Source organism: Lepus europaeus, unplaced genomic scaffold (assembly GCF_033115175.1).
Source record: "Lepus europaeus isolate LE1 unplaced genomic scaffold, mLepTim1.pri SCAFFOLD_28, whole genome shotgun sequence".
Taxonomy (NCBI): domain Eukaryota; kingdom Metazoa; phylum Chordata; class Mammalia; order Lagomorpha; family Leporidae; genus Lepus; species Lepus europaeus.
Window position 1 is genome coordinate 8,521,226 of NW_026909158.1, and position 5,399 is coordinate 8,526,624.

A 5,399-nucleotide genomic window follows, 5' to 3' on the forward strand; every position below is an offset into this window, starting at 1 on the left:
ACAAACACAGAGGCTGCAGCAATATCTGGGATAGAGTTAGCCAAAACACAACCGGATATTTCTGGTTTCATCCAGTCATATCTGGACAAAGTGGTGTGGAATTTGTATGCAATGGACCGAGAAAATCACAGTTAAAATGCTTTTGGAGAAAAGCAAAGTCTTTTCGTTAGGCAAGTACATAAAATGTCATTGATACAAACAGAAATATCAAGCTTATTTGTCACAGTTCCTCTAGCTTTCTCCCTAGAAAATACAAATATGTAGAGCTGGTGTCTCCATGTGGATCCAATTAGTGTATCTAAGCTCAAAATATAAAGTTCCCCAATAAAAAACATTCAAAAGAATAAAGTCCGTTGATAATATCAGGAATACACAAACACAGGCTTTAGCAATAACTGGGATTGAGTTAGCCAAAACACAACCGGATATTTCCAGTTAGATCCAGTCATATCTGGACAAACTGGTGTGGAATTCGTACGCAATGGACCGGGAAAATCACAGTACAACTGGTTTATCAGAAAAGCAAAGTCTTCTCGTTAGGCAAGTGCATAAAATGTCATCGATACAAACAGAAATATCACGTTTGTTTGCCACAGTTCCTCTAGCTTTCTACCTAGAAAATACGAACGTGTAGAGCTGGTGTCCCCATGATGAACCAATTAGTGTTTCAGTGGTACAAAATTAGATGTTCCCTGATAAAATCATTCAACACAATAAAGTCCATCGATAATATCCAGAAATCACAAACACAGAGGCTTTCACAATATTTCGGATTGAGTTAGCCAAAACACAACTGGATATTTCTGGTTTCATCCAGGCATATCCAGAGAAAGTGGTGTGGAATTCTTATGCAATGGACCAAGAAAATCACAGTACAAATGGTTTTGGAGAAAAGCAAAGTCTTTTCGTTAGGCAAGTGCATAAAATGTCATCGATACAAACAGACATATCATGTTAGTTTGCCGCAGTTCCTCTAGCTTTCTCCCTAGAATATAGGAATGTGTAGAGCTGGTGTCTCCATGTGGAACCAATTAGTGTATCTAAGCTCAAAATTAAACGTTCCCTGATAAAAAACATTCAGAACAATAAATTCCGGTGATAATATCCAGAAACACAAACACAGAGGCTGTAGCAATATCTGGGATTGAGTTAGCCAAAACACAACCGGATATTTCTGGTTTCATCCGGTCCTTTCCCAGAGAAATTTCTGTAGAATTCGTATGTAATGGACTGGGAAAATCACAGTACAACTGGTTTAGCAGAAAAGCAAAGTCTTCTCGTTAGGCAAGTGCATAAATTGTCATCTATACAAACAGAAATATCACGTTTGTTTGCTGCAGGTCCTCTAGCTTTCTCCCTAGAAAATACGAAAGTGTTTAGCTGGTGTCTCCATGTGGAAACAATTAGTGATTCCCAGCACAAAATTAAATGTTCCCTGATAAAAAACATTCAAAACAATAAAGTCTGTGGATAATATCAGGAAAACAAAACACAGAGGCTGTAGCAATATCTGGGATTGAGTTAACAAAAACACAACCGGATATTTCTGGTTTCATCCAGGCATATCCGGATAAAGTGTTGTGGAACTTGTATGGAAAGGACCGATAAAATCACAGTAAAAATGGTTTTGGAGAAAAGCAAAGTCTTTTCGTTAGGAAAGTGCATAAAATGTCATCGATACAAACAGAAATATCATGTTTGTTTGCCGCAGTCTCTCTAGCTTTCTCCCCAGAAAATACGAATGTGTAGAGCTGGTGTCTCCATGTGCAAACAATTAGTGTTTCTACGGTAGAAAATTAAATGTTCCCTGATAAAAACATTCAAAACAATAAAATGCTTTGATAATATCCAGAAAACAGAAACACAGAGGCTGCAGCAATATCTGGGATAGAGTTAGCCAAAACACAACCGGATATTTCTGGTTTCATCCAGTCATATCTGGACAAAGTGGTGTGGAATTTGTATGCAATGGACCGAGAAAATCACAGTTAAAATGGTTTTGGAGAAAAGCAGTCTTTTCGTTAGGCAAGTGCATAAAATGTCATTGATACAAACAAAAATATCAAGCTTATTTGTCACAGTTCCTGTAGCTTTCTCCCTAGAAAATACAAATATGTAGAGCTGGTGTCTCCATGTGGAACCAATTAATGTATCTAAGCTCAAAATATAAAGTTCCCCAATAAAAAACATTCAAAAGAATAAAGTCCGTTGATAATATCAGGAATACACAAACACAGGCTTTAGCAATAACTGGGATTGAGTTAGCCAAAACACAACCGGATATTTCCAGTTAGATCCAGTCATATCCGGACAAACTGGTGTGGAATTCGTACGCAATGGACCGGGAAAATCACAGTACAACTGGTTTATCAGAAAAGCAAATTCTTCTCGTTAGGCAAGTGCATAAAATGTCATCGATACAAACAGAAATATCACGTTTGTTTGCCGCAGTTCCTCTAGCTTTCTCGCTAGAAAATACGAACGTGTAGAGCTGGTGTCCCCATGATGAACCAATTAGTGATTCAATGGTACAAAATTAGATGTTCCCTGATAAAATCATTCAACACAATAAAGTCCATCGGTAATATCCAGAAATCACAAACACAGAGGCTTTCACAATATTTCGGATTGAGTTAGCCAAAACACAACTGGATATTTCTGGTTTCATCCAGGCATATCCAGAGAAAGTGGTGTGGAATTCTTATGCAATGGACCAAGAAAATCACAGTAAAAATGGTTTTGGAGAAAAGCAAAGTCTTTTCGTTAGGCAAGTGCATAAAATGTCATCGATACAAACAGACATATCATGTTAGTTTGCCGCAGTTCCTCTAGCTTTCTCCCTAGAATATAGGAATGTGTAGAGCTGGTGTCTCCATTTGGAACCAATTAGTGTATCTAAGCTCAAAATTAAACGTTCCCTGATAAAAAACATTCAGAACAATAAATTCCGGTGATAATATCCGGAAAACACAAACACAGAGGCTGTAGCAATATCTGGGATTGAGTTAGCCAAAACACAACCGGATATTTCTGGTTTCATCCGGTCCTTTCCCGGAGAAATTTCTGTGGAATTCGTATGTAATGGACTGGGAAAATCACAGTACAACTGGTTTAGCAGAAAAGCAAAGTCTTCTCGTTAGGCAAGTGCATAAATTGTCATCTATACATACAGAAATATCACGTTTGTTTGCCGCAGGTCCTCTAGCTTTCTCCCTAGAAAATACGAAAGTGTTTAGCTGGTGTCTCCATGTGGAAACAATTAGTGATTCCCAGCACAAAATTAAATGTTCCCTGATAAAAAACATTCAAAACAATAAAGTCTGTGGATAATATCAGGAAAACAAAAACACAGAGGCTGTAGCAATATCTGGGATTGAGTTAACCAAAACACAACCGGATATTTCTGGTTTCATCCAGGCATATCTGGACAACATGGTGTGGAATTTGTATGCAATGGACCGAGAAAATCACAGTTAAAATGCTTTTGGAGAAAAGCAAAGTCTTTTCGTTAGGAAAGTGCATAAAATGTCATCGATACAAACAGAAATATCATGTTTGTTTGCTGCAGTCTCTCTAGCTTTCTCCCTAGAAAATACGAATGTGTAGAGCTGGTGTCTCCATGTGCAAACAATTATTGTTTCTACGGTACAAAATTAAATGTTCCCTGATAAAAACATTCAAAACAATAAAATGCTTTGATAATATCCAGAAAACAGAAACACAGAGGCTGCAGCAATATCTGGGATTGAGTTAGCCAAAACACAACCGGATATTTCTGGTTTCATCCAGTCATATCTGGACAAAATGGTGTGGAATTTGTATGCAATGGACCGAGAAAATCACAGTTAAAATGCTTTTGGAGAAAAGCAAAGTCTTTTTGTAAGGCAAGTGCATAAAATGTCATCGATACAAACAGAAATATCAAGCTTATTTGTCACAGTTCCTCTAGCTTTCTCCCTAGAAAATACAAATATGTAGAGCTGGTGTCTCCATGTGGAACCAATTAGTGTATCTAAGCTCAAAATAAAAAGTTCCCCAATAAAAAACATTCAAAAGAATAAAGTCCGTTGATAATATCAGGAATACACAAACACAGACTTTAGCAATAACTGGGATTGAGTTAGCCAAAACACAACCGGATATTTCTAGTTAGATCCAGTCATATCCGGACAAACTGGTGTGGAATTCATACGCAATGGACCGGGAAAATCACAGTACAACTGGTTTATCAGAAAAGCAAGTTCTTCTCGTTAGGCAAGTGCATAAAAGGTCATCGATACAAACAGAAATATCACGTTTGTTTGCCGCAGTTCCTCTAGCTTTCTACCTAGAAAATACGAATGTGTAGAGCTGGTGTCCCCATGTGGAACCAATTAGTGTTTCAATGGTAGAAAATTAAATGTTCCCTGATAAAATCATTCAACACAATAAAGTCCATCGATAATATCCAGAAAACACAAATACAGAAGCTTTCACAATATTTCGGATTGAGTTAGCCAAAACACAACTGGATATTTCTGGTTTCATCCAGGCATATCCAGAGAAAGTGGTGTGGAATTCTTATGCAATGGACCAAGAAAATCACAGTAAAAATGGTTTTGGAGAAAAGCAAAGTCTTTTCGTTAGGCAAGTGCATAAAATGTCATCGATACAAACAGACATATCATGTTAGTTTGCCGCAGTTCCTCTAGCTTTCTCCCTAGAATATAGGAATGTGTAGAGCTGGTGTCTCCATGTGGAACCAATTCGTGTATCTAAGCTCAAAATAAAAAGTTCCCCAATAAAAAACATTCAGAAGAATAAAGTCCGTTGATAATATCAGGAATACACAAACACAGACTGTAGCAATAACTGGGATTGAGTTAGCCAAAACACAACCGGATATTTCCAGTTAGATCCAGTCATATCCGGACAAACTGGTGCAGAATTCATACACAATGGACCGGGAAAATCACAGTACAACTGGTTTAGCAGAAAAGCAAAGTCTTCTCATTAGGCAAGTGCATAAAATGTCACCGATACAAACAGAAATATCACGCTTGTTTGCCGCAGTTCCTCTAGCTTTCTCCCTAGAATATACGAAAGTGTTTAGCTGGTGTCTCCATGTGGAAACAATTAGTGATTCCCAGCACAAAATTAAATGTTCCCTGATAAAAAACATTCAAAACAATAAAGTCTGTGGATAATATCAGGAAAACAAAAACACAGAGGCTGTAGCAATATCTGGGATTGGGTTAACCAAAACACAACCGGATATTTCATGTTCCATCCAGTCATATCCGGATAAAGTGTTGTGGAACTTGTATGCAATGGACTGATAAAATCACAGTAAAAATGGTTTTGGAGAAAAGCAAAGTCTTTTCGTTAGGAAAGTGCATAAAATGTCATCGATACAAACA